This window comes from Monomorium pharaonis, chromosome 4 (genome assembly GCF_013373865.1).
Source record: "Monomorium pharaonis isolate MP-MQ-018 chromosome 4, ASM1337386v2, whole genome shotgun sequence".
Classification (NCBI taxonomy): Eukaryota; Metazoa; Arthropoda; class Insecta; order Hymenoptera; family Formicidae; genus Monomorium; species Monomorium pharaonis.
Genome location: NC_050470.1, coordinates 23546016 through 23572417, shown reverse-complemented (window position 1 = coordinate 23572417; position 26402 = coordinate 23546016). Strand labels below are relative to the sequence as shown.

Genomic DNA, 26402 nt, shown 5'->3' with positions numbered 1-26402 from the left:
TATATTATATGTAATGTTACCTATTAATTTTCAATCAATTTTCAAAACTTTCACTTTCTGGCGAACTCTTTAGAAAATTATTGTACGCGTCCGGAACTATAGGAAAACTGTGTTAAAGTAAATAGAATTCTCGATATTTGATTAGCATTTCCCGTCAACCCTCAAAATTCAAGTTTTCCGGAAAATATAATTGTTTAAAAAATGTTTTAATTAATTATATCACCTGAATTCCATAGCAAATTATTGTACGCGTCCGGAACTATATGAGAATTACGTTAAAATAAATAGATCAGTCGATATTTGATTAGCATTTCAGGTCTAGCTTTAAAAATTCAAATTTTCCGGGCAAAATAATTGTTTAAAAAATGTTTTTATTAATTATAACACCGTAACTTTCCAAAAACTATTGTACGCGTCCAGAACTATATGAAAACTGCGTTAAAATAAATAGAACTGTTAATATTCGATTTGCATTTCACGTCTAGCCCTCAAAATTCAAGTTTTTCGGGCAAAATAATTGTTTAAAAAATGTTCTAATTAATTATATCACCTGAACTCTATAGAATCATATTGTACGCGTCCCGAACTATATGAAAATTACGTTAAAATACATAGATCTGTCGATATTCGATTAGCACTTGTCGTGTAGCCTCAAAAATTCAAGTTTTTTGGGCAAAATAATTGTTTAAAAAATGTTTTAATTAATTATATCACATGAACTTTATAGAAACATATTGTAAGCGTCCCGAACTATATGAGAATTACGTTAAAATAATTAGATCTGTCGATATTCGATTAGCACTTGTCGTGTAGCCTTAGAAATTCAAGTTTTTCAAGCATAATAATTGTTTAAAAAATGTTCTAATTAATTATATCACCTGAACTTTATAAAAACATATTGTACGCGTCCCGAACTATATAAGAATTACGTTCAAATAAACAGATCTGTCGATATTCGATTAGCACTTGTCGTGTAGCCTTAGAAATTCAAGTTTTTCGGGCAAAATAATTGTTTAAAAAATGTTTTAATTAATTATATCACCTGAACTTTATAGAAACATATTGTACGCGTCCCGAACTATATGAGAATTACGTTAAAATACATAGATCTGTCGATATTCGATTAGCACTTGTCGTGTAGCCTCAAAAATTCAAGTTTTTTGGGCAAAATAATTGTTTAAAAAATGTTTTAATTAATTATATCACCTGAACTTTATAGAAACATATTGTAAGCGTCCCGAACTATATGAGAATTACGTTAAAATAATTATATCTGTCGATATTCGATTAGCACTTGTCGTGTAGCCTTAGAAATTCAAGTTTTTCGAGCATAATTGTTTAAAAAATGTTCTAATTAATTATATCACCAAAACTTTACAGAAACATATTGTACGCGTCCCGAACTATATGAGAATTACGTTAAAATAATTAGATCTGTCGATATTCGATTAGCACTTGTCGTGTAGCCTTAGAAATTCAAGTTTTTCAAGCATAATAATTGTTTAAAAAATGTTCTAATTAATTATATCACCGGAACTTTATAGAAACATATTGTACGTGTCCCGAACTATATGAGAATTACGTTAAAATAATTAGATCTGTCGATATTCGATTAGCACTTGTCATGTAGCCTTAGAAATTCAAGTTTTTCAAGCATAATAATTGTTTTAAAAATGTTCTAATTAATTATATCACCGGAACATTATAGAAACATATTGTACGCGTCCCGAACTATATGAGAATTACGTTAAAATACATAGATCTGTCGATATTCGATTAGCACTTGTCGTGTAGCCTCAAAAATTCAAGTTTTTTGGGCAAAACAATTGTTTAAAAAATGTTTTAATTAATTATATCACCTGAACTTTATAGAAACATATTGTAAGCGTCCCGAACTATATGAGAATTACGTTAAAATAATTAGATCTGTCGATATTCGATTAGCACTTGTCGTATAGCCTTAGAAATTCAAGTTTTTCAAGCATAATAATTGTTTAAAAGATGTTCTAATTAATTATATCACCTGAACTTTATAAAAACATATTGTACGCGTCCCGAACTATATGAGAATTACGTTCAAATAAACAGATCTGTCGATATTCGATTAGCACTTGTCGTGTAGCCTTAGAAATTCACGTTTTTCGGGCAAAATAATTGTTTAAAAAATGTTTTAATTAATTATATAACCTGAACTTTATAGAAACATATTGTACGCGTCCCGAACTATATGAGAATTACGTTAAAATACATAGATCTGTCGATATTCGATTAGCACTTGTCGTGTAGCCTCAAAAATTCAAGTTTTTTGGGCAAAATAATTGTTTAAAAAATGTTTTAATTAATTATATCACCTGAACTTTATAGAAACATATTGTAAGCGTCCCGAACTATATGACAATTACCTTCAAATAAATAGATCTGTCGATATTCGATTAGCACTTGTCGTGTAGCCTTAGAAATTCAAGTTTTTCAAGCATAATAATTGTTTAAAAAATGTTCTAATTAATTATATCACCTGAACTTTATAGAAACATATTGTACGCGTCCCGAACTATATGAGAATTACGTTAAAATACATAGATCTGCCGATATTCGATTAGCACTTGTCGTGTAGCCTCAAAAATTCAAGTTTTTTGGGCAAAATAATTGTTTAGAAAATGTTTTAATTAATTATATCACCTGAACTTTATAGAAACATATTGTAAGCGTCCCGAACTATATGAGAATTACGTTAAAATAATTAGATCTGTCGATATTCGATTAGCACTTGTCGTGTAACCTTAGAAATTCAAGTTTTTCAAGCATAATAATTGTTTAAAAATTGTTCTAATTAATTATATCACCGGAACTTTACAGAAACATATTATACGCGTCCCAAACTATATGAGAATTACGTTAAAATAATTAGATCTGTCGATATTCAATTAGCACTTGTCGTGCAGCCTTAGAAATTCAAGTTTTTCAAGCAAAATAATTGTTTAAAAAATGTTTTAATTAATTATATCACCTGAACTTTATAGAAACATATTGTAAGCGTCCCGAACTATATGAGAATTACCTTCAAATAAATAGATCTGTCGATATTCGATTAGCACTTGTCGTGTAGCCTTAGAAATTCACGTTTTTCAAGCATAATAATTGTTTAAAAAATGTTCTAATTAATTATATCACCGGAACTTTACAGAAACATATTGTACGCGTCCCGAACTATATGAGAATTACGTTAAAATAATTAGATCTGTCGATATTCGATTAGCACTTGTCGTGTAGCCTTAGAAATTCAAGTTTTTCAAGCATAATAATTGTTTAAAAAATGTTTTAATTAATTATATCACCTGAACTTTATAGAAACATAATGTACGCGTCCCGAACTATATGAGAATTACGTTAAAATACATAGATCTGTCGATATTCGATTAGCACTTGTCGTGTAGCCTCAAAAATTCAAGTTTTTTGGGCAAAATAATTGTTTAAAAAATGTTCTAATTAATTATATCACCTGAACTTTATAAAAACATATTGTACGCGTCCCGAACTATATGAGAATTACGTTCAAATAAACAGATCTGTCGATATTCGATTAGCACTTGTCGTGTAGCCTTAGAAATTCAAGTTTTTCGGGCAAAATAATTGTTTAAAAAATGTTTTAATTAATTATATCACCTGAACTTTATAGAAACATATTGTACGCGTCCCGAACTATATGAGAATTACGTTAAAATAAATAGATCTGTCGATATTCAAATAGCACTTGACGTGTAGCCTTAGAAATTCAAGTTTTTCGGGCAAAATAATTGTTTAAAAAATGTTCTAATTAATTATATCATCTGAACTTTATAGAAACATATTGTACGCGTCCCGATCTATATGAGAATTACGTTAAAATAATTAGATCTGTCGATATTCGATTAGCACTTGTCGTGTAGCCTTAGAAATTCAAGTTTTTCAAGCATAATAATTGTTTAAAAAATGTTCTAATTAATTATATCACCTGAACTTTATAGAAACATATTGTACGCGTCCCGAACTATATGAGAATTACGTTAAAATACATAGATCTGCCGATATTCGATTAGCACTTGTCGTGTAGCCTCAAAAATTCAAGTTTTTTGGGCAAAATAATTGTTTAGAAAATGTTTTAATTATTTATATCACCTGAACTTTATAGAAACATATTGTAAGCGTCCCGAACTATATGAGAATTACGTTAAAATAATTAGATCTGTCGATATTCGATTAGCACTTGTCGTGTAGCCTTAGAAATTCAAGTTTTTCAAGCATAATAATTGTTTAAAAAATGTTCTAATTAATTATATCACCTGAACTTTATAAAAACATATTGTACGCGTCCCGAACTATATGAGAATTACGTTCAAATAAACAGATCTGTCGATATTCGATTAGCACTTGTCGTGTAGCCTTAAAAATTCAAGTTTTTCGGGCAAAATAATTGTTTAAAAAATGTTTTAATTAATTATATCACCTGAACTTTATAGAAACATATTGTACGCGTCCCGAACTATATGAGAATTACGTTAAAATAAATAGATCTGTCGATATTCAAATAGCACTTGACGTGTAGCCTTAGAAATTCAAGTTTTTCGGGCAAAATAATTGTTTAAAAAATGTTCTAATTAATTATATCATCTGAACTTTATAGAAACATATTGTACGCGTCCCGATCTATATGAGAATTACGTTAAAATAATTAGATCTGTCGATATTCGATTAGCACTTGTCGTGTAGCCTTAGAAATTCAAGTTTTTCAAGCATAATAATTGTTTAAAAAATGTTCTAATTAATTATATCACCGGAACTTTATAGAAACATATTGTACGCGTCCCGAACTATATGAGAATTACGTTAAAATAATTAGATCTGTCGATATTCGATTAGCACTTGTCGTGTAGCCTTAGAAATTCAAGTTTTTCAAGCATAATAATTGTTTAAAAAATGTTCTAATTAATTATATCACCGGAACTTTACAGAAACATATTATACGCGTCCCAAACTATATGAGAATTACGTTAAAATAATTAGATCTGTCGATATTCAATTAGCACTTGTCGTGCAGCCTTAGAAATTCAAGTTTTTCAAGCAAAATAATTGTTTAAAAAATGTTTTAATTAATTATATCACCTGAACTTTATAGAAATATATTGTAAGCGTCCCGAACTATATGAGAATTACCTTCAAATAAATAGATCTGTCGATATTCGATTAGCACTTGTCGTGTAGCCTTAGAAATTCACGTTTTTCAAGCATAATAATTGTTTAAAAAATGTTCTAATTAATTATATCACCGGAACTTTACAGAAACATATTGTACGCGTCCCGAACTATATGAGAATTACGTTAAAATAATTAGATCTGTCGATATTCGATTAGCACTTGTCGTGTAGCCTTAGAAATTCAAGTTTTTCAAGCATAATAATTGTTTAAAAAATGTTTTAATTAATTATATCACCTGAACTTTATAGAAACATAATGTACGCGTCCCGAACTATATGAGAATTACGTTAAAATACATAGATCTGTCGATATTCGATTAGCACTTGTCGTGTAGCCTCAAAAATTCAAGTTTTTTGGGCAAAATAATTGTTTAAAAAATGTTCTAATTAATTATATCACCTGAACTTTATAAAAACATATTGTACGCGTCCCGAACTATATGAGAATTACGTTCAAATAAACAGATCTGTCGATATTCGATTAGCACTTGTCGTGTAGCCTTAGAAATTCAAGTTTTTCGGGCAAAATAATTGTTTAAAAAATGTTTTAATTAATTATATCACCTGAACTTTATAGAAACATATTGTACGCGTCCCGAACTATATGAGAATTACGTTAAAATAAATAGATCTGTCGATATTCAAATAGCACTTGACGTGTAGCCTTAGAAATTCAAGTTTTTCGGGCAAAATAATTGTTTAAAAAATGTTCTAATTAATTATATCATCTGAACTTTATAGAAACATATTGTACGCGTCCCGATCTATATGAGAATTACGTTAAAATAATTAGATCTGTCGATATTCGATTAGCACTTGTCGTGTAGCCTTAGAAATTCAAGTTTTTCAAGCATAATAATTGTTTAAAAAATGTTCTAATTAATTATATCACCTGAACTTTATAGAAACATATTGTACGCGTCCCGAACTATATGAGAATTACGTTAAAATACATAGATCTGCCGATATTCGATTAGCACTTGTCGTGTAGCCTCAAAAATTCAAGTTTTTTGGGCAAAATAATTGTTTAGAAAATGTTTTAATTATTTATATCACCTGAACTTTATAGAAACATATTGTAAGCGTCCCGAACTATATGAGAATTACGTTAAAATAATTAGATCTGTCGATATTCGATTAGCACTTGTCGTGTAGCCTTAGAAATTCAAGTTTTTCAAGCATAATAATTGTTTAAAAAATGTTCTAATTAATTATATCACCTGAACTTTATAAAAACATATTGTACGCGTCCCGAACTATATGAGAATTACGTTCAAATAAACAGATCTGTCGATATTCGATTAGCACTTGTCGTGTAGCCTTAAAAATTCAAGTTTTTCGGGCAAAATAATTGTTTAAAAAATGTTTTAATTAATTATATCACCTGAACTTTATAGAAACATATTGTACGCGTCCCGAACTATATGAGAATTACGTTAAAATAAATAGATCTGTCGATATTCAAATAGCACTTGACGTGTAGCCTTAGAAATTCAAGTTTTTCGGGCAAAATAATTGTTTAAAAAATGTTCTAATTAATTATATCATCTGAACTTTATAGAAACATATTGTACGCGTCCCGATCTATATGAGAATTACGTTAAAATAATTAGATCTGTCGATATTCGATTAGCACTTGTCGTGTAGCCTTAGAAATTCAAGTTTTTCAAGCATAATAATTGTTTAAAAAATGTTCTAATTAATTATATCACCGGAACTTTATAGAAACATATTGTACGCGTCCCGAACTATATGAGAATTACGTTAAAATAATTAGATCTGTCGATATTCGATTAGCACTTGTCGTGTAGCCTTAGAAATTCAAGTTTTTCAAGCATAATAATTGTTTAAAAAATGTTCTAATTAATTATATCACCGGAACTTTACAGAAACATATTGTACGCGTCCCGAACTATATGAGAATTACGTTAAATTAATTAGATCTGTCGATATTCGATTAGCACTTGTCGTGTAGCCTTAGAAATTCAAGTTTTTCAAGCATAATAATTGTTTAAAAAATGTTCTAAATAATTATATCACCGGAACTTTACAGAAACATATTGTACGCGTCCCGAACTATATGAGAATTACGTTCAAATAAACAGATCTGTCGATATTCGATTAGCACTTGTCGTGTAGCCTTAGAAATTCAAGTTTTTCGGGCAAAATAATTGTTTAAAAAATGTTTTAATTAATTATATCACCTGAACTTTATAGAAACATATTGTACGCGTCCCGAACTATATGAGAATTACGTTAAAATACATAGATCTGTCGATATTCGAATAGCACTTGACGTGTAGCCTTAGAAATTCAAGTTTTTCGGGCAAAAGAATTGTTTAAAAAATGTTTTAATTAATTATAACGCCGTAACTCTTTAAAAAACCATTATACGCGTACAGAACTATATGAAAACTGCTTTGAAATAGACAGAATTGTCAATATTCGATTTGACAGCTACTCTTGCAACACGAAGTAAGCGCAGCGAGAGAACCAATTGGCATCGCGGAAAAGCGACAACAATGATCTTCGAGAAATGCGAGCAATCGACTTTACATTCCTTTTTTTAGATAGGACTAGAACATGCACGCGCTTCGCGCGCGCCAACTGTTATTTTTTTATTTGTTATTACACCCTGCATAAAATTACTATTGCATATAACATATATACAACTCGTTTATTTCTTAAACATTTCGGCCTTTGAAAAAAGGTTACATAGCTTAATTACATAATAACATAGGACTCTTAATGACTATTTACGCTTTTCTTTGTCATTTCTCGTCTTTAATACATTTTTCATCCATTTTGTACCTATATCTACCTCTGATAACATTTTCCTAACAGAGAAATTTTGTCTTCGCAATTCTGTAAATTCTTCTAATATTGGTTCTAAAGTCTCTACTTTTAAATTGTATAGCCTACACTTTTTCCTTTTTCCAATATCTATTCCCTAATGCCTCGTTTCCGCACTTAAATCTCGCTATCATAGACTAACTCCCTACTCTTATTTTACCCCACTAAAATATACAAAAGCTTCTCATCTATTTTTATTTCTTTGTACACTCTATTATATTTTGCCCATATTATTTTTTCATATCTTCCTTGTTTTTGTTCGTCTCTGTTTATCTTTCTAACCCTTCCAGTGAGAAATAACCATCAAATCGACATCAATTTGATTTGATCAATGCAATTTATATCAATTCTCCCTTAATTTGATATCAATTTGATGGGTTATTTTTCTAACTAAGTTATGTATATACATAAAGTTTTTTCATAGAATTCCTGATAAGTTTCAGAAATAGTTCCGTTGATTTATTTAAAAAAAATTGATATTTGAAAATATGAGGTGCTATTTTCCCCTGGCACCTCATTAATAAAAATTGAACGTTTTAACAGCAGTTATACTTGCACCCGTAATAGTTCTAGAGTTTTTGATAGATTTTAACAATAGTTCTGTATTCTACATTAAATATATTTAAACAATTTTTTAATTATACGGCTGGCACCGCACTAAAAAAGTAAACTACCATTTTATAGCGAGTTCCAGACGATTACATAGCATTTTTCAATAGTTCAGCAATAGTTCCAAAGCTTTTTGCAGGTTTCGTCGACAATTCCGGTCTTTAAGCATGTTTAAACAATTTTTTTATTAGACGGTTGGCACCGCACTACAAGAGTAAACTACTATTTTATAGCAAATTCCAGACGAGTACATAGCATTTTTCAATAGTTCTGCAATAGTTCTAAAGCTTTTTGTAGATTTTGTCGACAGTTCCGGTCTTTAAACATTTTTAAACAATTTTTTATTTGATCCTGTCTCGCACTATCAGATATGAATACTACGCTATGGTATTTAAACTTCAGCCAATTTTATGGTATCTGATAGGTATGTGTTAATAATGTAATTGACATTTTTTAAATTTTAGAGTTGGGTTAGTTAATCTAATTTTTAACTAAGTTAATGAAATTTAATTGATTATGAAATGAATTCTATTATGTTAAAAGTTACGTAAATAAATACTAATTCTATTAAATTTACGTTAAGATTAATTTGTTTCTAGTTTAAGTAAAAGTTAATTTTGAGAAACTTTTTTATATTAAATTAAAAAGTCATATGATTTGTTTAAGTTAAATTACCAACATAATTACAATATTATTTGTGAAATATATTTAATTTTAATATAATATTTTATTTGTAAATCAACTTACAATGTCGCTCTATTGTTAACCAGTAATTCATGACATGTATAAATACTTATCCTTAGAGGTTTAGAAAGAGGTTACTTATAAATACCATTGTTTGTCAAACGAACTGTCGATAAAACCTACAAAAAGCTTTGAAACTATTGCAGAAATATATTGGAGAATGCTGTGTGGTTGTCTGGAACTCGCTATAAAATTGTAGTTTACTCTTGTAGTGCGGTGCCAGCCGTCTAATAAACAAATCGCCTAAAAATGCTAAAAACCGGAACTGTCGACAAAACCTGCATAAAGATTTGGAACTATTGCAAAACTATTAAAAAATGCTATGTACTCGTCTGGAACTTGCTATAAAATGGTAGTTTACTCTTGTAGTGGAGTGCCAGCAGTCTAATAAAAAAAATTGTTTAAAAATACTTAAAGATCGAAAATGTCGACGAAACCTATAAAAAGCTTTGTCACTATTGCAGAACTATTGAAAAATGTTATGTACTCGTCTGGAACTCACTATAAAATGGTAGTTTACTCCTGTAGTGCGGTGCCAGCCGTCTAATAAACAAATTACCTAAAAATGCTTAAAGACCGGAACTGTCGACGAAACCTGCAAAAAGCTTTGGAACTATTGCAGAACTATTGAGAAATGCTATGTACTCGTCTGAAACTCGCTATAAAATTGTAGTTTACTTTTGTAGTGCGGTGCCAGCCGTCTAATAAAAAAATTTTTTTTAAATACTTAAAGACCGGAACTGTCGACGAAACCTGCAAAAAGCTTTGGAACTATTGCAGAACTATTGAGAAATGCTAAGTACTCGTCTGAAACTCGCTATAAAATGGTAGGTTACTCTTGTAGTGCGGTGCCAGCCGTCTAATAAAAAAATTTTTTTTAAATGCTTAAAGACTGAAACTGTCGACGAAACCTACAAAAAACTTTAACACTATTGCAGAACTATTAAAATATGCTATGTACTCTTCTGGAATTCGCTATAAAATAGTAGTTTACTCTTGTAGTACGGTGCCAGCCGTCTAATAAAGAAATTGCTTAAAAATGCTTAAAGACCGGAACTGTCGACGAAACCTGCAAAAAGCTTTGGAACTATTGCAGAACTATTAAAATATGCTATGTACTCGTCTGGAACTCGCTATAAAATGGTAGTTTACTCTTGTAGTGCGGTGCCAGCCGTCTAATAAAGAAATTGCTTAAAAATGCTTAAAGACCGGAACTGTCGACGAAACCTGCAAAAAGCTTTGAAACTATTGCAGAACTATTGAAAAATGCTATGTACTTGTCTGGAACTCGCTATAAAATTGTAGTTTACTCTTGTAGTGCGGTGCCAGCCGTCTAATAAAAAAATTCTTTAAAAATGCTTAAAGACCGAAACTGTCGACGAAACCTACAAAAAACTTTGTCACTATTGCAGAACTATTAAAATATGTACTTGTCTGGAACTCGCTATAAAATTGTAATTTATTCTTGTAGTGCGGTGCCAGCCGTCTAATTAAAAAATTCTTAAAAATGCTCAAAGACCGGAACTGTCGACGAAACCTACAGAAAGCTTTGTCACTATTGCAGAACTATTAAAATATGTTATGTATTCGTCTGGATCTCGCTATAAAATGGTAATTTACTCTTGTAGTGCGGTGTTAGCCGTCTAATAAAAAAATTGTTTAAAAATGCTTAAAAACCGGAACTGTCGACGAAATCTGCAAAAAGCTTTGGACCTATTGCAGAACTATTAAAACATGCTATGTACTCTTCTGAAATTCGCTATAAAATGGTAGTTTACTCTTGTAGTGCGGTGCCAGCGGTCTACTAAAAAATTGTTTTAAAATACTTAAAGACCGGAAGTGTCGACAAAACCTGCAAAAAGCTTTGAAACTATTGCAGAACTATTAAAATATGTTATGTACTCGTCTGGCACTCGCTATAAAATGGTAGTTTACTCTTGTAGTGCGGTGCCAGCCGTCTAATAAAAAAATTGCTTAAAAATGCTTAAAGACCGGAACTGTCGACGAAATCTACAAAAGCTTTGACATTATTGCAGAACTTTTAGAAAATGTCATAAAGTTGACTGAAACTCGCCAAACAGTGGTACTTTACTCTTGTGGTGCAATGCCAACAGCCAAATTAAAAAACTGTTTAAATATATTTAATGTACAGAACTATTGCTAAAATCTATCAGGAACTTTAGAACTATTACGGGTGCAAGTAGAACTGCTGTTAAAATGTTCAATTTTCATTAATGAGGTGCCACTGAAAGTTAGCACCTCATTTTTTTAAATATTTTATGTATTCGTATGGAACTCGCTATAAAATGGTAATTTACTCTTGTAGTGCGGTGCCAGCCGTCTAATAAAAAAATTGCTTAAAAATGCTTAAAAACCTGATATGTCGACGAAACTTGCAAATAGCTTCGGAATTATTACAGAATTATTGAAAAATGCTATGTACTCGTCTGGAACTCGCTATAAAATGGTAGTTTACTCTTGTAGTGCGGTGCCAGCCGTCTAATAAAAAAATTGCTTAAAAATGCTTAAAAACCTGATATGTCGACGAAACTTGCAAATAGCTTCGGAACTATTACAGAATTATTGAAAAATGCTATGTACTCGTCTGGAACTCGCTATAAAATGGTAGTTTACTCTTGTAGTGCGGTGCCAGCCGTCTAATAAAAAAATTGTTTAAAAATGCTTAAAGACCGGAACTGTCGACGAAACATATAAAAAGCTTTGAAACTATTGCGGAACTGTTAGAAAATGCCATAAAGTTAGTTGAAACTCGCCAAAAAGTGGTACCTTACTCTTGTAGTGCAATGCCAACAGCCAAATTAAAAAACTGTTTAAATATATTTAATGTACAGAACTATTGCTGAAATCTATCAGGAACTCTAGAACTATTACGGGTGCCAGTACTATATTGTTACTCCATCGCTGTTAGAAGGATAGAGAAGAGACGTTGAACCCCACGACAGTAACACATATTTATCAAGTAATTTTTAATTATCTTAATTATCTTTTTTGCCAATACATTAAATATAATTATAATTCTTTTTTTTATTTGTATTAATTAAAAAATTAATATATTGTTATTTAAAATGTATATTTTTAATTGCAGGTATGTTTAACTGAATACCATATCTAATTGTATATAATTGTATGTGGCGCCATATATAATGCTGTGTTAGTAGTGCATTTTGTATATAATTATATATAGCATTATATACAACTATATAGTCATATATAGCCATATATATTAATGTGGCTAATCTGGGTCCATATATAATCAGATATAGCACCATATCTAATTTTATATAATTGTATGTGACGCCAGATATAATGCTATGTGAGCATCCTATATATAATTATATATAGCATTATATATGGCGCCATATACAATTAGATATGCAGACTTGCCCGCTAGTTAGAGCGCGGCGCCGTCGATAGGCGGCGTACTCTCTCAGGAGCAAAGTGCAGTCGATCGGCTACATAAAGATCACTCGTAGCGTGGTTAAGGCAAGCAAAAATTAGCTTCTTGTTCCTGTCTGATGTGGAAGAGGACTGCCACTATTTTTATGATTTACTCATTAGAAATATCTATATATGGTTATTTATATATAAATATTTATATATCTGTATATGGTTACATACAATCTGATTGTATATAATGTTAATTATATATAATCATATATGATTATATATAATTATATGTGGTTGTATATAATTATATATGGCTATGTGGTTATATATGTTTATATATAGTTACATACAATCGTATACGATTGTATAATGCCATTTTTTTATATGATTGTATATAATGTCATTTGAAGATTTGAAGAAAATAATGTTATTGAACTTTTACGAGAAAGAAATCTTGATATCTCAAAATTGAGTGTACCAATTTATTTGGATTGGTTGCAATTGAAAACTCACATTAATATTATCTCATGAAAAAATAATTTAGATATAATTATATATAATTATTTTTTCTCGGAAAGATGCATATATAGACTCAGTTGTTCTTATTCTTTCATATATGAAACTATATATGACTTTATAGGATTATATATATATATCTATATATGATTACTCAACTTCAATAGGTACAATCAGATATGACCTGATATTATTATATATAATCATATAAAGCATTTGCATTTCTTCAGATATAAGCCGGCAAGAACAATGGAGTCCATATATAAAAATATATATAAATATATATAAATTATATATAAATTATATATAGTGCCCATAAATAATTTATATATAATTATATATGCTGGTATATATAAATCATATATAATTACATATAATTATATATAACGTCATATATAATTATATCTAAATTATGTTTTCCTGAAATAATATTAATGTGAGTTTTCAATTGCAACCAATCCAATTAAATCGGTACACTCAATTTTGAGATATCAAGATTTCTTTCTCGTAAATTCATTATTTACATTATACATAATAATTTTGTTTTAGTAAAATGAAATTGTATGTAGGCACATTGTAAAGCCTCTTGAATGGCAAACTGGATTTACATGTGTGTATATTACATATGAATCTGATCTGAAGAAAATAATGTTATTGAACTTTTACGAGAAAGAAATCTTGATATCTCAAAATTGAATGTACCGATTTAATTTGATTGATTGCAATTAAAAACTCACATTAATATTATCTTATGAAGAAATAATTTAGATATAATTATATATAACGTATTTAAATATATTTGATTGATTTTATTGATCTTTCGACTGATTTGTGAATGTATATGTACTTAACGTTTTTTTTTACTTTTATAAGGTTTTGATAGAATTTATCTTCTTTTTGTAAAAATCAAGTGATAGTGTTCCTTACATAATTTATTTAAATTGATTTATTTATTATACATTATTCATTTTTTAATTATAAACATATGTAGATGTACATAACATTATTAATATTTATATTGAATATACATGTATACGGCAATCATATTTGTTAATGCACATATGTATAAATTCTAATAACAATATTAGTAAAAACACAATATAAACACAACAAATAACATTAATATAAATAAAATTATATATGTATATACATATATACAGGGTGACAGCTAACTGGCAGCCAATCTGTAATAGATAGATATATATAGATATACTAATAGATAGATGTATAGATATACTAATATAGAAATAAACATAAATATATATATATATATTTACGTTTATTTGTATATTAATATATCTATTAGTATATTTGTATACATCTATCTATTAGTATATCTATATATATATATATACATATATCTATCTATTACAGATTGGCTGCCGGTTAGCTGTCACCCTGTATATATGCATATACATATATAATTTTAATTATATTAATGTTATTTGTTGTGTTTATATTGTGTTTTACTAATATTGTTATTAAAATTTATACATATGTGCATTAACAAATATGATTGCCGTATAGTCATGTATATTCAATATAAATATTAATAATGTTACGTACATCTACATATGTTTATAATTAAAAAATGAATAATGTATAATAAATAAATCAATTTAAATAAAATTATGTAAGGAACAAACTATCACTTGATTTTTACAAAAAGAAGATAAATTCTACCAAAATATAACCAAAATATATTTTTACCTTATAAAAGTAAAAAAGAAACGTCAAGTACATACACATTCAAAAATCAGTACAAGATCAATAAAATTAATCAAATATATTTAAAAAACTTCGAAAAATCCTCCAAAGAATAAAAATTTATTCGAAAATTATTTAAGAAATGAAAATGTTTACCAATTATAAATATTGAAACAAAAACTTAACATGTTCGAGTAGCATTAATTATATTCTTGTATACTTATCAATATCAATAACATAATATTTATACCTTCTTTTTTCTTATCTTATTTTAATCCTGATCCTTATCTTGTTTCCCGTTTCTTTCTCTCTTTCTCTCTTTTTTTCGTACCACACAATTTTTTTTTCTTAATTTTATATTCTCAACTGCGAGGTTATTTAATTCGCCATACAATATTTTTAGCAGTAATGCCTGTAATTGTCAACTATATATTTAAACTTATTATAATAAGAACTTAATTAATATACATACATTTACATAACAATATATCAATTTTTTAATCAATACAAATAAAAAAATTATAATTATATTTAATGTATTGGCAAAAAAAATAATTAAGATAATTAAGAATTACTTGATAAATACGTGTTTCTGTCGTGGCGTCCAACGTCTCTTCCTTACCCTTCTAACAGCGATGGTGATACAAAAATGGTTATATCATAATATTATTATATTAAATTAAATATGTCATAATATATTGTATTAAATTTCAACTTACTTTGTTAAGCATCAGTTAAACGTATCTGCAATTCAAAACAAATACTCTCTGCTATTTTATAATCTTCCAGTCTAAGTAATTTTTTCCCGGTATTTTTCTTGCTTCTTTTTGTGTCTTTCCGTCTCTCGTTAAACAGTCAAACTGTCAAAAACTGTCAACTATATAAACTGTCAAACTTCACACACGAACGAAGCGAGTCAAGCGCGAGACAGCCAATCGCGATCGGAATAAAGAGGCAACAATGCAATCGCGATTAGCAGGCAACTTTAGGGTTACATGGCTATTTTATAAGAGGATATACATATATCATACATGTATATCATATATACATATATAAATATGTATATATATATACAGAATATGTATATATAATATACAGAAAAAGAAGTTGCAGGATTTTCTCTTTATTTTTCATTAAAATTTATTAAAAACTAAGTAAAAAAATATTTTTTTACTTATACAAATATTGTACTTTATTGACTATAAAAACTGTATGCATTCAAATATGCAAATAAATCTTCGCATTGAAAATATCTTACTCAAACACAATATTTTACTTTAATATTATTATATACAATGCCATCGGCAAAGCTTTTAAGCCAAATTGAATATTTGTACACAAAAATATAGTAAAATGTAAATGGTAAATAAATTAATGTAAAATTGCAACGACTTTTCCGACTTGACTTCATACAACTGCAAATAATGGAACTTGAAAAACTAGCAAAACTAATGTTTTTTTACAATAAGCCCTTTTTTTAATTAATTAGAAAAAAAATAATTACATTTATAAAAGCATTATATTCTCTGTTTCGAACTAAATAGTCTTTAATATATTTATAACTTTATATAACTAATATCACTTTTCCAATATCTTATTAAATTTATATTCCTTTTTATAAAAATGTTGAGCTAACGTTTGTAACACAATGCAATAAAGAATTTTAATAGAAACTATTTTCTTATTCAATAGAAACTATTTTAATATTCTGCATTTCAAATAGTTATCATAATTATAATTTTTATAAAATTAGATATTATTATAGCATATTTGGTGCATTGTAAAATAAGTGACACACAAGTTATGTTTCTTGAAAATTATTTTACCTCAATAGGCCTTTATGCGACTGCAATCTGACAGATAAACGAATCGATAAATTGTAATATTCACGGAAAATAAACGTGATAAAATGAGAATAAATGGAAAGTGAACTGGAATTTTATTCCCCGACGTGGTTCATTATAATAATTCACAATGGCGCGCAAATAATTTCGACTCCCTTTTTCAACGGCCATCTCATAATCTGGCGAATATCTAGCATAGCGCGAAAATCATGGTATGTTTCATTTACTCACTATATATGACAGTCAAATAACTCGGAAAAAATCGCAAGACTTGTCAGTTTTTTCACAAGGACAATATTCTGACTTTATGAGATATGGCAGTCTCTCTCGTTCCCCCTCTCTCTCTCCCCTTCTTTTTCTTCCTTTTCTGTCTAAATTGCTATATGAAAACTTCATATATTTAATTTACATTTCAGTACATTTCAGTGTGACACACTTGTTCCCAATTAAGACTGCTTTAAGTCTATGGCAAGTTCATTTCACCGAGTTGTTTGATCTCACCGAATGTCTAGCAAATGAAATTCACGTGAATTTCACGAGTAACCTGAATTTACAGAGAGTTTAATTACGATACTTATTGAAAATATTCTTCTAAACATTCCAAATTGAGAATTAAAGAAATTTATAAGCGCTAAGTATTAATAAATTAATTTGTTACAAAAGAAAATATATGTTGAGATATATGAATGTTTTGTAAAACATTTATCCTTTCTTGAAAATATCAATATTTTAGTTTGATTAGTAATATTTCTATATTCTGAACGAGTGAAATTATTATCTGACTAATCGTTACATGCAGTTATTATGTTACTCATTACGTACTAACTACCACGAGCAATATTTATATCATTTTACTCATACAACTCTCTCATATAACTCTTTGCAACATATAAAACAGCGGTAGCTTGTAATCATCGATTGCAGGATATTGGAAATCGTAAATACGACAGTAGACGTGGTAATTCGACATCCTGACTCCTGTTACAAATTATTGCCTACCAGCATAGCCTTTTGCATCGAATTGTTTTTCTCGATAATGCAAAGATAAATGGCACAAATATGCTTTTTACAATATATTTTCACGAAAATCACGTAATGCAAGCAATTTGCAACTACGTGGTGAAAATATTTCAAAACTTACGAACTTAATTACAACAAACAAATTTTCCATTTTTAGTAATTATTAGCATAAAAAAGTGTTGACCCTCCGCAAATTATTTTATGTGTACGAAAAAAATCGCGCGAAAAATTCTGCAATAAAAATAGGTGCAGAAACAACACGAAAAAAAAGAAAGAATAATCCAGAAAAGGATTTAAGTGTATATTCGTGGAAAATAATTATAATTAAAGGAAAAAAGATTCCTCTATTAAGACAGATTTGCAAGAAGTGTATATTAACAATAAATGGCGATATAAACAAACGTTATTTAATAAGACATCTTCATCTATTTTCGATTTAAAAACTAACGCGCTTAATAAACATATAATTGAGAAATATATCAAGGTAACGTTTTTATCAAATGAAAGGATAATTGGCGATCCTACACAGTTTTATCGTGAAAAGCGAGAATACGCCATCCTCAATCAGTTGCACTCGTGTCATGAAATATGCATAAGGTGTCTTCGCTGCGACACTTTGCTGCGAAATATATTTTCTCATATGTACCCATCATACACGAGACGCATATATCGCATTATTTCTGCAACAGATTCCATCTTGACATTTGTTTGCAGCTTAGAAAATTAACGTAAAAATTTTATCGGAAACATTATTCTCTTCTTTCATCTTTTTTTTTCAATTCGTCTACTTCATATTCCTATTACAGTTCCTAATAAATTGAATGAAACCTAAAATTAATTTTCCTCTTTTCGGGATATTTCCTTTATAATATTCTCCTCAATACATGTGTATGTGTGTTCTTGTATATGCGTACATAATAAAAAAAATATCTCAACAGACAATTATAAATCACAAAAATATTTTCACGACTCTATTCGAGTCAATCTATTTCAAGGCAACAGATTATATGATGAATTCACATGAAATATTTTTAACTCTTTTTAAATTTGTTTTCTTTATAATAATTGTAGAAGTGAATGTTATATCAGATATTTCAAAAAACATAAAATAATACAGAATATTGCTGCACAAATATTTATCATTTTGAATTTAGATGTAAATACTAATTAAAAATTCATTATTTGTTCTTTCTTAACAATTTCATTTCCCATACATATATTTTACATTCATAATTTTCACAAATCTATTGCCTCGAAATAAAAATTAAAAAAAAATCTCACCGGTCGATGCGCAGCAGCGGAGTTGTAATACCGTGTCAATCTGTAACGTAAAAATTTACCCGCATTAAAACAAGTGATAAAATAAACCAGTGATAAAATTCCAAAGTATTATCAATATTATAGAAAATAATTATTGCGGCCGTTACATTTTTTTCGCGTCTTCCTGCCGCGGATATCTGATTTTTAAAAATGCTAATGCAAGAAAAAATGATCGCGACCGCTGGCGCTACTGGCGAGCGGCCGCGTCATTTCCATTAACTCATTCGCATAATTAAGCCGCGAAAAATCGCGGGCGAGAGCAATATTACGGCCGTGCGAAAAAAAAATAGCGAGGCGCAACGAGATAATATCTCCTCTTCGTGTCCACTTTTCGGAAATCGAACTCCGGGAAATTACGCCGTCGGAGTTAAATCACCGAAATGGCATTGTACGAGCGTGTAATGGGTATCATGTAACGTGAGCGAGAATCGAGTCGTGCTCGAAGGAAATGGCGAAATTCGCCACGGAATGGCAAATAATAAACGAATAACAATTACTCACCCCACGGCTGCTCCGCCGTCGCCCGATGCCTCCCGGCCCCCCTCCTCCTCCCTCGTCCTGCTCCTCGTCCTCCTCCTCCTCGTCGGGCTCGTCGCCGTTGTTGTCCGTTTCCATTCTCTTTCGAAGCACTCACTCGCGTGAATATCGACGGTTGCGATCGCGCGATACTCGACACTTTGCACGGCACTAACGGTGTTAACGAGACTACCGGGAGTTTGCCGGGTAGTTTCCCGGTTCGACAATTTCAGACAATCGCGAGCGACGCGACGAGCGTCCGGTTACGGTTGCAGGTTATAATTTAACCTGTCCTTCGTCAATCGTCAACCGAGCGAGCTGGTAGGGCGCGAAGGGCTTCGATCTCCGTGACGGAATTTCCCGGCACTTCGTTCCCGGCACCGACGGCGCGGCGGATGAGTAACCAAGCGGACGAGATACGTTAAAGCGACGGCTACGATCGACGCCGACTTGACCGGCAGCGTAAACACTCTGCCTTCCGCGACCGTGACCCGTGACGTCTTGCGGGCGGACGTGTGACGAATGAATATGGCGGAAGGAAATCGCGCGGCCAACTTCACTCGCTAGCGAGGACGCGATATACTCCACGGAGCGGGATTCCGTGACAACGACGTAAGTATCGGTCTACCGTCACCCCCAGTGAGAGATAACTGGTTGAAACAACATTGAATCATGTCAGTTCGGTGTCTTTTCAATCATCTCCCACTAGGTAGCCGCAGAATCCTGGCGCTGCTACTTCCGCACGCCTTTCACGAGTTGAATAACGAATACAGAGATCATTCTTGCGCATTGCAATATCCAATAAACGGCACAAAAGGAATAATGCACGAGAGTCAGGACCGAGGATAAACGTCCGTGGTACGTGCTGTACGTGACGCTATCGTTGCTTTATTCACGATTGTTCGCGCGATTTGGGTCAAGTACATAAATCTTGCGTATTAATGAATCCTCGATTTACGTACGTCAAATCCGTCCTCTACGATTGTCAAGTATCAAAATATGATTAGATACGAGGTCAATGACGTTAAAATAGCGATCGTACTCGCCGATCAAACGCGCCGCGATGTCGCTTGATGTAGAATGTAGGGTGTTCCGCTCGTCCTTCCGCATTCCACAATCGGTAGCAACTTCAGCCCGATACCACGCGATACGACGCGAGTCAAGCTGATCATTGAAAAATATGCGACCGATCATCCGAATGAACGCAAATCGAAATTCTATATCGTTAAATGCGCTATTCTGATATTTGCATAAATTCCACAACAAACGTATATAAAATAAACATTCAATGTATACACGACTTTCCATCATCTGAATCGCTCGATTCAACGATTCGCGTATTATTCCACGCTCCAATCCGCGAGCGGGCAAATTACGTTTGAATCGGTGGTAACACACAAAGCGCGGTCGACTCTCGAATTCAAGCACGACTAAAGAAATCATTATCGCCCCGTGTGCGCGATGAAACAATGGTTCATAACGCTTATTCGTTGCTTATTCGATCCAAAGAGCTCGCTTGCACCAATATAAATTAACTTTAATGTCGACTTAATTTACTTTCTATCCTAATTCTATTTCTAGTTTTTGAAATAAAATTAGAAGAAAAAAGAATAAGTTGAACCAAGTTTAAAGTAAATCTACGTTGATACAAGCGGATCTAAGTTACACGAAATATAATAATTGTAATGGAAACCAATCGCTCACTCGATAACTCTAGCCATTCCGTTAATCGCAGGAGTTAATCGAACGAAATGATCGATGACCAGATCAGGCAACATGAAGATGTAACCTCGTCTCGAGAACAGTATTGCGCTTACTAGATACTAGATGACTTATAATTATTAGAATTATATAGCTAAAGATAAGATAAATTACATGTAAATGTCTTACTTATTGTTAGATAAAAATGTTTTTATTTTAATTTATCTATATAATTTTTAAGTAATATAACAAAATTTAGAATATAAAAGCAATTTACATTTTATTTTTATTAACACATTTATTTTTTTTAAACAAGAATTCTTGAAATAATGTAATCTAAAAAAATATTCGTTTTTTAATTTCAATTATTACGCAAATAAAAATCGAAGTTAAACAATAGAAAGAATATGTAACTCACATTATGACTGAAAAAAATTTCCTGTAAAAGTTTGCAAACTTACTATAAGTACTTTTTATATTACACTATTGTTGATCTACTTGCAACCTGGACTGCATTCTAATATAAACTGCCAGTATTAAAAATCTATTATAAATAGCTTACCTTTGCAGTACTGGTAGTAAATTTCGAAACACAAGTTTGTTGTTATTATTTGGAAAAATTCTACTAATAGAATAAATAGCAACTTAAAGGTTAAAGCAATCTAAAGAAAATACTTGTGTTATTGTTTACATTACTTAAAATAATAAAAAAAGATTATATTTCTTTTATCTAAAATAAAAATTAAGATGATATAAATCCTAATAATCTAGATAAAAATAATATAAAGTTATTTTTTATTTGGACGACTAACTAAATAATTTTGCACGAATAACGACAAACACTGTTTGAGAAGTAATGCGATACATAATTCTTTTTCTTCTTAATCCGAGAGTAGTCACTAGGTATTTTTTACACTCCAGCAGCAAGAAAATAAAGCTTAGTAAAATAGTTTTAGACTGAGAAATCATGCCTACTTTTTTACATCTCTTTAATATTTTTTAAAAGTATTAAGTATAAATTTATATACATAATGATTTTAAATAAATAGAACTGTCATTTATGTGAGAAAAACCAGGTGATTATTATCGAATTAAGTTACGATCGCGATCCCTAAATTTGAGTTTAAACCGACTGAAATAATTAATACTCGAATGTTGAACAAAGATAAAATTGAATACATGAGGAATATAAAAATCCTCTTCTTTACAAATTCCTTTATCTGCTAATGGCATAAAATCAGAGAGCAACTGTGTAGAAATAAAGTCAGGATTTGCACATCAGCAACATTCAAAAATTATTCAAGATAAAACGCGTCAGTTCGTCAGCGCTTTACATGCGACTCTGCAAAATCCACGTTATACGAATGGTAGCACGGCGACTTTGTGTACACAATAGCGCGCTGTACGCCTTTCGGCACCGCGTTACAAAAACAAGCGCTCACCGGTACGTTTGTACACGCAAGTCGCCTCGTTAAAATTTGTAATCAACGTTCAAGCAAGCGATCCGTTTGTTATCGCGCTGAGATGTAACGATCATTCCCTATCACATTTAGCAATTGATTATCTCATGCAATTGATTAATTTTTCGAATTATAACGAATCGTACCTGAGCAAGCGTGACCACCGGACCAGATATTCTGCGTAATTTAGTCGCTTGAAATACGGTTGAATTGAAAACGATAGAGAATTAGCATTATAAATCATTGTTCCATTATGTATATCTTTCATTTATAATGAGAGAAATTTCTTTTGTACTGCTTGAATATCAATATATTTTGTATGGCATTTTGTATGTATATATATGTATACATTAAATGTATGCCATATAATATATTATCTGTTCCTTATATTTCAAATTATGTTGATGAACGGGCTATTAGCACGAGCTGCATTAAAATTTAATGTTCATTTTATGAATAAAATTTATCTTAGTTTTATTGATCGACAATTATATTTATGTAAATTAATATAGTATCTTTGGCTTTTCGCCAATTTCTTACTAAAAAATGAGATTACACGATTTTATTAAATTAAGTATTTTTTAAATACATTTTTCAATAAATCACGGAAATAAAATTAAATTGTATACGTTTATAAAAGATTTAGTTTATTTATTAAAATATATTTTATTCTATTTATATAAAAACTAGCGAAGAAAAAATAAGAGAAAAATAAGAATAAATTTTTTTCACATTTATATATAGTAAAAAAAGAGATAAAACAATTGAAGATATTAAATATGTAAATAATTATGATTCGTATGCTATATCACTGATATAGTTAATTATAAACATTTATAATACATATAATAACCTAATTATCTATGCAAGCATATGATTATACTAGATTTTTACGTATCGTAAAAAAGTAAGTGATGGATCTAATAATTTGATACAAAACATTGATATTTATAAGAAAGAAAATTGATTCTGCTGTGTATAAGCGCATATATGAATAAATGCACATAATGTGCACGGGATACGTGACGCGAATTTAAACGATAAATCGTTTTTTTACATATAATTAGCCGCTAAATATGTTTCTTTAATTTTTATTTATAAGATAATATCATTTAATTTAATTACTATATTAATTAAGCCCAAAGAGATTGCAATGTTTTAAAAAAGATTTTGTTTTGAATATGAAAGAAATTTAATACTGAAGAATGCAATCATATTGTTGAAATCGGCAATTCTAGATGTCAAATTTGCGTGACCGTAGCATTAATCGCACAATCGTCGCATTTGCGAGCCAAACCTGATGATGGATGTGCCCACATTAAATTAATATTTCGCGAGAATATACGCGACACGTATGGCCGACACGGTTAACACGCAGCCACATTTTGATAATACAGAGAAATAGCATTTCGATCTATGTATTACCTCTCGTAAGACCGCAATGGTTGGCGACGCGATCAAAAGAAAAGGCCGACCCTGTTACCCAACCGATCAGAATTTCATTACCGCCTATCATATACGCTGCCCTGTACGTGTCAAGTCGCGTGCGCTTGATAGAATTTACACCACAATATTCTGCTCTTCGTGCGAGAAACGAGAGAAAAACGGAGCATTACGTTCATACCACAATTAGATTCCTCGCGAAATACGCGAACTACATAACGATCGATCTTATGTGGTCCACGTTTATCGGCATGCCGGGGACTAAGAGATTAGACGGAAGTTACTTGAGTGCCGGATGCGGCTTTAAAGGATACTTTAAAAAGCCAAAGACACTTCCACGGTATATTTGCGCGTTAAAGTAACCATAAATTATTCCGAAAACACGCGAGCAGCAGAATGCGGCATCCAAAATCGAAATAAAGATAATATCTTGTGATGTTTGATGTAGTAAATTACGGAAAAAAATGCATTTTTATTTGCAAAACATTTGCTTGATTAAATAATGAAATTTAAATACTAGTATGTAATTTTAAATAACGAAAAAAATATACATTACTGTTTTCTCCGTCTACAAAAAACATGATATTTTAATTACTTTGCTCACATTTACGCTATTCATGATGCTTTGCAAAAGATGACAAAATACATAACAATGTATACAAAATCCGCGAAATACAGTAACCGCAAACTCTGTATGAAGAATAAAGATACTGGAAAATCCTAAATATGAAAAGATCTTATAACTGATAAATATTTAATAGCGTCAAAAGACCCATATAGCTTCTCCCTAAACTTTCCTCCCCTATCCCCTCGAGAGATCGTACTTTCTCTTCCATGATTCTTTCCTTTGTCCTAAAACTATGGAACATCTTTCATACGTAATGTATCTTTTGTATGTAATATAAAATATTTAAATTTTTCCATGTTTTTGAAATCAACCATATTTCTTGCCTATTTCCCTTCATTTTTTTCTAGTTTTTATTCATTTTGAGGACTGGAAAATCCTGCTACAAAACTCATTAACTAAATGTGACAGAGTCAAAGCCATGTTCATATAAAGGTTTCTCAAACCGTGATTTCAAGTCCATTTGCACGATACGAAATATCACCTCCAACTTGTAATATCATGAATAATAAGGTTACTATATATAAATAAATTTGATGAAATAAATGATTAGCAATAAAGATTCGAAAAGCTCGAAGTTTCTTGTTTTACATCTCTAATAGCAGATCTAATATTACCAGAGATTGGCATTTATATATATATATATATATATATATCTCAAATTCAATTCTCACTCGAGAGTCGAAACAAGGACTATTATAGCGTCCCGCACACACAACAACGCTCTATTATAATGAAGGAAGGACCGCACTTTGAATATAACACGTAGCGTACGTAGAGGAATTTGAAACCCTCCAACCAGCTAATTTAACTGCTAATTTATCGCAACTCGTGAAACAATAATCCGTATTGACCGGAGAGTAATTCACGCATTGGCTTCGATATCAAACTCAATTCACCTTTTGTAATAATTGTTAACAAATATTTGTATTTTATTGTTGATTTCTATATACAGGAGAAATTAAAAAATATTAATGGCAATAAAGAACGTTCTAACTTTAACAATTAAGCAACTAATTGCTCGATTACTAAAATTATTCCACAATAGTTCCAAATCATCATGTGCACAGAAGACATAAAAGTTTTTATTTTCTATCATTGCAAAATTATTATGGCGAGAAACCTTAGGAACCCGATAAAAATTGGAAAAGGGAATCCATATTCGTATATGTAACTACATTTTTCTGTCTAAAGCGACCAATCGATAATACCATTCGCGATGGGATTCGAAATCAGCGATCTCAGCGCGACATACGGATCGCATACGAAAAATGTGCACAGAGAGGAACGGTCTAGGAAGAATGGATCGATACGAGAATGTATATATACACATATACATATATATATAATTTCGTGGCACGAAGGGAACATTTTTCAACAAGCGGTCGAAAGCCAAAAGCGCGGA

At 30.5% G+C, this 26402-nt stretch overlaps 1 protein-coding gene and 1 long non-coding RNA gene across 5 annotated transcripts in view; one reads left to right on the top strand and one right to left on the bottom strand.

Annotated features, from left to right (window-relative positions):
* LOC105833705 overlaps positions 1 to 26402 on the top strand; it is a 136155-nt gene that overhangs the window by 100292 nt on the left and 9461 nt on the right. The gene's annotated exons all lie outside the window — the stretch shown is intronic.
* Positions 17204 to 20375, bottom strand: LOC118645169. The gene is made up of 2 exons (XR_004962980.1): positions 19754 to 20375; positions 17204 to 19253 (listed from the first exon to the last, which is right to left on the bottom strand). It is a non-coding gene; the product is annotated as an uncharacterized LOC118645169 (long non-coding RNA).